Source organism: Lissotriton helveticus, chromosome 4_1, assembly GCF_964261635.1.
Source record: "Lissotriton helveticus chromosome 4_1, aLisHel1.1, whole genome shotgun sequence".
In the NCBI taxonomy this organism is placed as follows: Eukaryota; Metazoa; Chordata; class Amphibia; order Caudata; family Salamandridae; genus Lissotriton; species Lissotriton helveticus.
The window spans coordinates 2,017,340,183-2,017,352,244 of record NC_136063.1 but is presented as its reverse complement, the minus strand read 5'-3'; positions in this window follow the sequence as shown (position 1 = coordinate 2,017,352,244).

Genomic DNA, 12,062 nt, shown 5'->3' with positions numbered 1-12,062 from the left:
GATGTTACTGAAATTCCTGATAACATCATGCTAGATGTTCTATTACAATATGAAATGTCACAAGATTACATTTATGATTAAAAATTAAATACAATTTGAGAGAGTCTTCTTGTACAATTGTAATCTTTGAACTAGTACCCACGTTATTGTGGTATAAACTGTGTCTTACAGCATAGTTTTTATTTCCAGGTGTATATTGTTTGACTTTTAGAAAAGTCTCTGTGATTGTTGATTTCCTATTGTACTGAGGTATTCAAGAGAATGTCTGTTTGTTTGCGCTGTGGTAAAAAATGAGACTATTTGTGATCTTAGAAACATGACAGTATGCCTTGCAATTTAGTAAAATGATTACTACAGTGAAAGAGAGTCTTGCTGGGAGTGCTGTTTCAGGGTTTAGGACAGTGCAGTGGTGTTCAGGCAGTGTAGAGGGTCAAGGTGAGACTGAGAATGTAGAAATGAGAATTCACTGAAATGATTACTACATGCAACAGAGACGGTTGCTATGCAATTTCAAGAGCACACTCAGGATTTTTATTACACAGCATGAAGACTATTTTGGTATTAAGAGGCCTGGCACACATGCTGCTTTGGACTTTATAGCACTAATTGTCCTAAGGCCTAACTCATTCCAGGAGTACATGTATTCCCATATTTCTAAACACATCAACTAAGTAAATTATTCTGCCACATTTTTCTGCAATGAATTCTAACTCAAACTGTGATTTTAGACACATGACAGTATGCCTTGTAATTCAGTAAAATGATTACTACAGTGAAAAAGAGTCTTGCTGGGAGTGCTGTTTCAGGTTTTAGGACAGTGCAGTGGTGTTCATGCAGTGTAGAGGGTCAAGGTGAAACTGAGAATGTAGAAATGAGAATTCACTGAAATGATTACTACATGCTACAGAGACAGTTGCTCTGCAATTTCAACAGCACACCCAGGATTTTTATTACACAGCATGGAGTCTGTTTCAGTATTCCGAGGTCTGGCACACATGCTGCTTTGGACTTTGTAGCAGTAATTGTCCTAAGGCCTGACTCATTCCATGAGTACATGTATTGCCATAATTTAAAAATACATCAACTAAGCAAACTATTCTGCCACATGTTTCTGAAATAAAGTCTGAGTCACACTGTGATCTTAGACACATGACAGTATGCCTTCCAATTCAGTAAAATGATTACTACAGTGAAGGAGAGTCTTGCTGGGAGTGCTGTTTAAGATTTTAGGACAGTGCAGTGATGTTCAGGCACTATAAGGGGTCAAAGTGAGACTGAGAATGTAGAAATGAGAATTCACTGAAATGATTACTACATGCTACAGAGACAGTTGCTATGCAATTTCTACAGCACACCCAGGATCTTTATTACACAGCATGGAGACTATTTGGGAATTCAGAGGCCTGACACACATGCTGCTTTGGACTTTATAGCACTAACTGTCCTAAGGAATGACTCACTCCATGACTACATGTATTGCCATAATTTAAAAACACATCAACTAAGCAAATTATTCTGCCACATGTTTCTGAAATAAATTCTGACTCACACTGTGATCTTAGACACATGACAGTATGCCTTGCAATTTAGTAAAATTATTACTACAGTGAAAGGGGTACTTGTAGGTAGTGCTGTTTCAGGGTACGTCCCATCGTGTCAGGGTGTAATTCCATCTTGAAACCCCTGGCTCAATATGCAGATTTTTTCATCCGCCCTTTTGCCACAGAGAATAAGAACTATATCAGAGACACAATGGCAGTGATTAATAGTGTGGAGAACACTCCATTTGATAGTGATAATGAACTTTTGGTGTCTATGGACATCGAAAGTCTATATACTAACATCCCTCAGGATGATGCATTAACCATACTGCTATCACATCTTGAAAGTAGACCAAGACCCCATTCAGTTCCATCGGAATTCATCATCGACTGTCTACGTATTCCTTTGTGTGAAAACTTTTTCATCTATGATAGAACCTTTTATCAACAATTGAAAGGTGTGGCAATGGGCGCAGTTTTTGCGCCAGACATAGCCAATATCTATGTCTCTGACTTCGAGGATAAGTTCATTTATGATATCAACAACCCTTTCGCAGCCCATCTTCGATGTTGGCTGCGTTACATAGATGATATTTTCTTCATTTGGCATGGGAAATCTGACGAACTAACTGAATTCCATGAATGGATAAACTCTAGAAATATCAACCTACAGTTTACAATGGTCTCAAACAACCTTAGTATGGATTTTTTTAGATATTTCCATTAAGGTGAATGAGGAAAAAACCTTATACACCACTCTGTTCACCAAACCCACTGCCAAAAATACCCTGTTAAAATATAACAGCTGTCATCCCCAAGCATTACGGGATGGGTTACCCTTTGGACAATTTCTACGCTTGCGTAGAAATTGTTCCAGGCGGTTTGACTATTTCAGGGAAGCACAACAACTAAAAATTAAATTGCTGGCCCGCGGTTATCCAAACAGACTATTGAAACGCTCATTAAAGCGGGCTTGGTACAATGATCGAGAATCACTTCTTCAAGTTAAGGCAAGACCAACTGAACCCAAACTTGTATGTGTCACCACCTTCGGCACATCAAGTAATTCTATCAAAAAATCAATTTCTAAAAACTGGTCCCTTCTTGCAGATCTACCGGAATTGGTCGACAAACCTAGGTTTGCAATCAAAAGGGGCAGGAACCTGAGGGACAGGTTGGTGCATGCCTATAAGGAAAAAGAAACCCACTTAGTGGACAACATGAGACAACTTAGTCCGCTAATAGGACATTATAAATGCAATCATTGTACAGCGTGTGCCACCACGGTAAATATTAAACAATTCAGTTTGAACAACAAAACTTTTTTGTTAAAGAACTTCTCCAATTGCAAAACAACCAATGTTGTATATTGCATGTAATGCCCTTGTGGCCTGAAATATTTTGGTAAGACATCACAGCCCATTAAAAAAAGAATTCTGCAACACCAATACAGAATTCGCTGCCATACAGAGAATGCTTCACTTGTGAAGCGTTATTCAGCTAGTAAACACAACGAAAATGAGCTAAACTGGTGGGTAGTAGAGGTTGTCAAGTCCACAATTAGACAACCCAACGTTGACCATCTGTTGACGCTCAAAGAACAACGTTGGATCTGTCTGGCAGACTCAGTGAAATATGGCTTGAATTCTAGTTCAGAATGGCATGCATTGGCATGCCTTACTTAAATCACCGTAGTAGTTATTCCACACTCCGAGATCAGCATTTCTATAGGCACATCGCCAAATAACATATATACCATTATGCTTTTGGTCGTATTATATTCAGACTCTATTCCATGTCTAATCTAGGCTTAGATAGATGTGATTATGGTCTTATAAATGCTTTTAATTTCTCTTGTGTTTCAATTTACTTAAAACAATTCTGTGAAGTATTGATTGCCCATTTCGTTTGTCATTTGAAATTTCCCGTCTCTGTTAATTAATAACTCTTTCACACACAACTGGAAATATCATTCTTTCAATATGTCCGCGAGGCTGACATATTTCAACTCGTTTTGCTAACTGATTTACCCCCTGGGTTTTGTGTAGGTGTTGGCACTTCATACAACATTTATAGAACTCATCTTGGTTTGGACATCGAGCAAGAACCCCCAAGTGGTTTTTACGAAATAACGATATACTCATTCAATATGGCGACCGCTGTTGTATGTAACTAACAACACAGTCCTTCAATATGTCCACCAAGCTAACATATTCCATCTCAAATCACTAGCAACTTGTTCGATACCTGATTTACCCTGGGGGCTCTTTGTAGGTGTTTGTACATTTATATAAACTATTTCGGATTGGACACCTAGGAGGAACTCCCAAGTAGATTTCACATAATAACGTTATACTCATTCAAGATGGTGACCGTTGTTGTATGTAACTAACAACACAGTCCGGCCTCGATTTCTCGTCTGCTTAATCATTTCCGGTTCAGCGTGTTTAAATGCCACAGCAGGGTCCACCTTTGACAATCCATGATCTGGCATGCCAAAGGAAGACGCTGCTTTCTCGATCGCGCAATTTGTTAGACTGAAGTAAGTTAGCACCGCTATTCTGTAATTTTTCCGTCAATTTAAATAGCGGATACTGGTTCCATAGACTATGAGAATCGTGCTCGTTTTCCAAAGCAGGTTGCCCAAACTGTCGGTCAGTTATTTCTGTCCTCAATTTATCGTAACTATTCAGGTTGACGATGCGCATTTTTGTCATTCCGCAATCACGTAGGATCGTGTTCCCTGCAGCCCTTCATGTTGTTGCATTTCTGACATGACTCCTGCTAATATAAACAAACTATCTGTCTTGCCGTACAATAGATAAAGGCTACTTGAATATAAGCATTTTAAGACGTGATGTCTATTTTCACAGAATTTCAGAGCTAAGTTGTACGTTTAGCTGCCAGCCATCCAAGAACCGTTCATCAAAGGGGGCCTCTATATACCAATTTGAAGGTATGCTTAGAACTACGCCTGTTTCATGAGGCTGCTTTTATGACTCATAACACCACACTAACAGCAGTTATATATCCCCTCAGATTTGAACCAATTCATTGGACCCTCTGCCCCATATCTATTGTTCCATCGCGATTAGAAACAAACCTTCTTGGAAATTTCAGGTGACAAACGTTTTGTTTTTCCAATTCTCTGTGTTGGCTATACAACTGGATCCACATTCAGTAGGATGATAAGTTGTTCCTTGTCTGTGTTGTGTTTTTGTTTTATTACTGTACAAATATAAATATTTTAGTGTACCTTAACAATTTTCTAGAGACAAAATACAAGATAATTTTTCATTTACAATTCATAAAGATTTGAGAATCTTTATATAGATCGTGTGACGCCTCTATAAAATCAATAAGTTAAATTCATGATTAACTGTTGAATGTATGTCTCCTCTAGGCATTACCAGGAAGGGGTAATATGCTTGGAATAAATTAGACATCAGGTTTCTGCCTGACACATGGAGTTCTTTTATAGGAATTTTTTTTAAAATGTTGTCAGAATGTAGGTTATGTATAAGTTTAGTGATTTTTAACATGCATTTTGAGTAACTTGGATTTATTGTTTCAATGTAGGGAGTTTTTTCAGCAATGAAATATTCTGTCCTGATGATGGTCTTCATGACGACTGCCTATTAGACCGAAACGTCGACACCTCCATCATCTCCAGAACTGTTGCGCTGTCACTAACATATGACCATTGTTTATTGATTAATTTGGTTGTTTGTCATAATTACAAGGAGTTGATGTTTTTTGTTGTGAACTGATGAGTGGATGTAATTTATACCTCTGTTCATAACTGTTGCTTTAATTGATTTCCTTGTATCTGTCTCCCCAGATGTACATTTATTGTTTCATCACTAAATATAATTTTTCCTAAATATTATTCATTTCCTCCGTGTGTTCTCTTTTCCTTCCTTTGATTCATTTCAGTTAAATACAAAGTGTGATATCTTGTGGATACACTTGAGTGTGTTACATGTGTACGACTCACAACTAAGATTTATTGTTTTCTTAAATAAGTCCCTTGTAGTATACTTTGACTTTAAATATCTTGTGCCCAAGCCTACAGGGTTCATTGGGTTTCCCCTGCCTATATCACGTTTCAGGGTTTAGGGCAGTGCAGTGTTGTTCAGGCATTGTTCTAAATTATCAGTCCCACCTTGAACCTCTACAGTGTCTGAACACCACTGCACTGTCCTGAACCCTGAAATACCATCCCTAGCAAAACCTGCTAAACTCATTCAACACTACTGCACTGCTGTAAACCCTAAAACATAATTTTCAGCAAATGCCCCTATAATGTTCAAACACTACTGCACTGTCCTAAACCCTGAAACAGCACTCCCTGCATGATATCCCACACTGCCCGAACTCTGCTGCTGTGTCTTAAAATTACTTATGGAGTGAACCAGACTCAACATATAGTGCTTCTAATTGCTATGCAGTATGCTAGAAGTGGTCTACAATTGTAAATAAAATAGTTAAATATGTTTTTTTTCTTCACAACAGATTTTAATTATCTACAGAAAGAAAAAAGAAAATGCTGTCTAAAAGTGAGAGAAGAAAAAGATATAAACAGGCTTACATTTCCAAGAAAAAAGAAGTACAAGATTTATCTAAAGAGCAATGTCTGGAAAAAACAAAGAAAGCTCCTGGTAAGTCAACAAAGGATTTTATAAGGAAAATAACACAATTTAAAAACACTGTGGACAATCAGGAAAAAAATAAAAATATATCTGTAACTACAAAGAAAAGCCAGAAAAAAAAGAAAAATGATGGAAAAATAAGTGGGAAAATATCAATTTGTTGAGATTCGGAAGTGAATGTTTCATAACAGAGTTGTTAGAAATTTATTAAATTTAAAGAATTGTAAAATAAAAACAGCTTTTATAAGAAGAATAAACATATACAGTCAATTGTGGACAAAGCTTTTGAATGAAAAAAAAACTATTTGTTTTAGTAATCAGTAGGATTCCAACACTAGATAAGCCAATCAATGTTATGAAGGTCAAAAGTAAGTGGAAAAGACTAATTAATAGAACTAATTTTTGTAATGTTTTTTCTGGAGAATGGAAACATAGTTCAAGTTGTGAGCCATTTTTTAATGAGGAGAGTTACTTTCAGAGTAATGATTTGTTGCATGCAGTTGAGACAAGTGGTCGAGCTTACGAGGTTAAGAATGGTAGCCCGATTGAAAAAGAGAAAATTGTCCCTAGAAATGCAGAAGAGGTGTTAGCTGATGAAGTTTTAGGGAGACGTCCGCAGGCTCCAGTGTACACTTGGAATTGTAGTAGTATTTGTAGTGTACGACAGGATTCAGTTGATTTTCTTTGCAATTTTTTTTACGTAAGTATACTAAGAAAACTGTTAAATAGAAGATTAAGATGTTGCAAGAATTAGACCCCTGCAGAGTGAGAGAAAAAACGGGTTTGCAAGGTCATTCTTTGGCTTGTCTTTCTAAAAAAGTATGTTAGAGTGTTTTTCACCATTTTAGGATGTTAGCAGTGCATCATACTGAAGTGAAGAAATTAGTGAGAAGGTTGTATTATGCAAAAAGTTCAGCACTAATGTTAAAAAAGTTAAACAGTGCTCTTTTGCATGGATCTGTGTTAGATGTGATCAACATTTGTGAAGAAATTGAGGTTAGTACTTTGGTCCTGAAGAAGAAAGTGCAGAAACAGATACATTAATAGAAGGAAATGTGGAAGAAAATGTACAGAATTTTAGTACAGAAAATTTTGAGCAAGAAATTACAAGGTTTAAGGTCATTTCAGATGAAAAGCCAAACTTTTCTTCTATTGTTGTAGACGAATTCATTATAAAAATCAGACCAGGTTAGTTGATCTATATTTAAAAAGTGAAAAGGAGAATAAAAATGAGTGGAAGGAATTGTTTTAATTTGGGTTCTGATCAACGTATTTGTAAATATTGTTATAATAAATTAGATGAGAATAAGATGCCTGCTAGAGCTCTTCATAATAATCTTGAGTTGATAAATATTCCTTCTGAACTGATGGATTTAAATACTTATGAGTCTATTCTCATTCAATGTGTGCATCCATTTCAGGCTATTGTTCGCATGGAGCCTAAGACAGGGAAATTGCCTCCTTCAGATTTACAGAGAGGATTAAAGGGAAGAGTTGTATATTTGCCTCTAAATTTAAAGAAAAATATTGAAACAATTGGTGTAGAAAATGTGGAAGAGGAACCTCTAGTTATTCTAGTTAATGGCGTTCCTACGAAGAGTAAGAAAATCTGGCAAGAATTTGTGGATGTTAGGAAAGTGAAAAAGGCAACCTTGTATTTGGTAAAAAATAATCAATACTATAAAAATGTGTATGTAGGAGAAGAGGAAACAACTGTAGAAGAGGAGAGTGATTTGCCAACTGCACAAATTGAAAAAGTGGATGTGTCCAGAACTGAAGAAATGTATGAACGTTTTAGTGTGCATCCACTTCACTCTAAAGAAGTGATGGGAAATACTATTGAGTTATTTCAAATGAAAGAAGCAAAAGGAAGTCCCATTAGTGTATGGGAAGAAAGATTGGAAGCTCGTTGCTTTCCGACAGGCAAAGGTGGACGATATGATGAACGACCTGTGCAGATTCCTGCATCTGAATACCGGACTTCAAGATTATATGCAGAAGATCCAAGGTTTCGCCAATGTATTCCATATTTGTTTCATCTTCTGTTTGAGAGTGACTTGTCTGGACTTTCTTATGCAGTGAACCATATACTAAAAAGTGGAGTACATTTGCAAAATGTTTCGGCAAAGGACTTTATGGATAAAGTCCAACAGAAAGACACTGTTTTGGAATCTCAGCTAATTAATCTCATGGCATGTCAGCGTGGTACTAATGAGTATTGGTACCGTCGTCATGGGGAATTGAAATGTATGCTAAGAAACTTAGGAACTCCTACATGGTTCATTACTCTAAGCTGTGCAAAGTATGTTTGGGAAGATTTACTTCAATTTCTTCGAGAGGCAAATGCTAACATAGAAAATATAGAATACAAGACACCTGGAGAACTGTGTACTTTGGATCCAGTTAATGTATGCAGGTATTTCAATCATAGATTTGAAGCTATGATGTATTTTATCACAAACAAAAAAAATCCTCTTGGAGAGGTTCTGGATTTCTTTTGGAGAAAGGAGTATCAAGCAAGAGGTGCTCCTCACTTACATATGCTGCTATGGATCAAAGATGCCCTCAAATTTGGAACAGATTCAGATGACACAGCGATGAGTTTTATTGAACAATATTCTACATGTGCTGTACTCAAAAGTACAGTAGAATAGAATTTAAGACATCAAGTCTTACGGTTTCAAACCCATCATTGTGGAAAATACTGTCGTCAAAAGTACAAATCTAAGGATAAGTTCTACACAAAATGTCGATTTGCATTTCCACGTCCAATATTATCAAAAGGAAGAGTGAACAATTTTATGTCATCTTTGTGACATACTGTCACAAGAAAATCACCGAAAATTACCTACAACTTAAAAAGAAATGAAGAGTCAAAATACATAAATGACTATAACCCAGTCATTTTGTCCATGTGGAATGCTAACATGAATATTCAATATGTTGCAGACAACTCGATTGTTGTGCCTCGATATGTAATGTCCTACATTACTAAATCTGAAAAGACGGAACTAAAGGAAATGTGGGAAGAAATTTCTCATAAAAAGAGCCTAAGTAAGAAATTGTACAGCTACAGTTTGATGATGTTGTCTCATCGAGAAATCGGAGCATATGAATGTTCAGATCGTTTATCATCTGCAAGCCTATACTCAAAATCTAGAACAATCATTTGAGTGAGTTTAGGTCTTGCAAGAACACGAAACCGAGTTTTGAAATCTGTACAAGAAATTGAGTATTTAGCAGAGAGAGAACCAGACAGTACAGATATTTTGAAGACAAATATGTTGGATACATACTATCCAAATAGAAGTTATCATCTTGAGAATGTTTGTCTCTATGAAGTACTGCAAAGCTTTACTTTTAAGAAGAATATTACAGAAGATATCAATAAAGGAGTATATGTGATTGGATCTGAAGGATGTTTAGTGAAACAAAGAAAAGGACATTTGATTAATCATCGAAAACTGAATTGCGAAACTGCTGACGAAAGGGAATTTTACTATTTAGCTCTTTTGCAACTCTTTAAGCCATGGCGAACAGAACTGGAACTACTTGGAGATTTTGACAGTTGTGAAGATTCATTCAACGCAACTAAAAATACTATAGAATGTCCTGCTTTTACTAATTATCTGAAAATGTTGAACGACGAAATACAGCAAGAAGCTACAATTGCAGCAGAGATTGCTAGAGACAGTTCTTAAGACAGTCAAAGCTCTCCTTCGTTGAGTCAGGATCCACTAGGAGAACCAATTATTCAAATTAAATCAGTGACTGCCATGGATGAGGTGGAAACAGCAATGCAACAAGCTCAAGAGGATATAAAAAAACTTAAAAGAATTGGAAAAACAACTAAATGTTGAGCAAAAACAAATATACGATCAAGTGACAGAACAGATTGTAAGTAATGTTTATTTGTACATGATTAATTAAAATCTTTACAAAATTGTAAAAACACCAATACAATCTTTGTTAAAGGAAGCCATTTGTGCTTGAACTTGACGAATTAGATTACATAAAATTACAGATTTATTGGAAACAGTTCCTGATTATCCTCAGGGCATTAAAAATGTTCGTCAGACATTGTTAAGTCTCTTTTTTGTTAAGTCAGAGAACTTCACGACCTGGCAATTCAATTTGGTGTCGCTGGTGGAAAAGCACAGTTTGACTGCCTGCCTACAGGTCCGAACGGCATGTAGGTTAAAGGATGGACGTAGGAAGTTGTACCTCAGGTCCTTTAGACTAGGACAGATGCAAATCACATGGACAATGTCCTCCTTGCCAGTTTTGCACAGGCGACACTGTTGTGAAGAGTTATTTCTCTCCCAGGGTGGAAGATGTGGGAATATGGGAATTACACCGAATTCTTCTTTAACTTTTATTTTCATGCCAATGTTGAGGTATGCTTGTGACTGCATTTTTCCGTAATCACCCAGCGTTAGCCATCCATGCGCTCTCTTTGCTAGGTCCTTCTTGTCTACAATCGCTGAAATAATACGTGCTGATTTTTTGGCTACTTTTTTAAAAGACAAGAGATCTAGTGATGTTTCCCAGATATCGATCAAGCCTAGAACTTTGAGTGATTCATATAAATAGACTCTTGGCAGGGAGTTGCGATGCCGAAGTAATTCTTCCCATACGTTAGAACATAAGGAGCCAGCCTCTGCATTGCGAATCTTATGCCAGCTGGCTGCATACAAACTCCGCCTTTCTAAAGTTTGTTTCAGGATTCCGAATTCTAGTCGAATCTGAGCAGGTGAGACATATTTGGGAAGATTAAAAATAGCCCTGTATGAGTTAGCTATGAGTGTGTCCTGCAATGCTGCATCCTTTCCATGATGTGATTCACTCCCATAGGTAAGAGTCGGTTGTAGTTTGGCACGCAAAACAGAACAGATTGAGCATGGTTTATATCACGAGAAAAAAGAGTGCTCATGTACGTCATTTAAACCTGTCTGACTGTATGTGAGTGGAGAAGCAAGAACTGGAAAAAGTTTTCTAATTAAAGCAATTGAAACTTATCTACAGAAAAGAACTGAGTCATCACTCTCTTGTGCTGTTACTGCTCCAACTGGGTTGGAAGCACATAACATTAAAGGGATTACATAACATCGTTTATTGATGCTGCCAGTAGAGCATGAAAATAAATTAGAATACCACAAGCTATCAGGAGAAGTTGTTGTGAAGTTTCTAGAGTCTTGAAAAAAATGAAACTTCTCATTATTGATGAGGTAAGCATGGTATCGAATTTAATGCTTGCCTTTGTGCATTTAAGAACAGAGTATGATGTGTTATTTGGATGCAAACACGTCATAGTTTTTGGAAATCTACTACAACTAACTCCTGTGAAAGGACAGCCAGTATTTAAAACAGTTACACATGAAGACACCAGAAAGTGCCTGGGAAGCATTGGAAATTTTATTATTTGGTCATATTTCGAATATTCAGAATTCATTACAAATATGCGACAGGCAAAGGATGCTGATTATAAAAATATTCTTGAAGATATAAGAATTGGAAAAGTGAGTGAACACGGCAAAGAAGCTTTACAGGCATGATTACTTACAAATTTGTTTCCAAATGAAAATATTCTCCCAGAGAATATATATAGAAAAATTGCAGAAAAGAAATCAGTGATATGCTTGATGCCAACTCTGCAAGAATATTCAATATTCAATGAAAAAATGTTAAAGTTAGAAAATTAAGAAATTACAAAACTGGAAGCTATTGACAGAATAGAGCATGAAGGAGCTACTATTATTTTGGCAGAAAAGTTGAAGTCAAAATTGGATTCTTTAGAGAAATCAATATCTAAAACTGCTAGTTTATAAAAGAATCTATATGCAGGTATAAATTGTCAGATAATTTTACG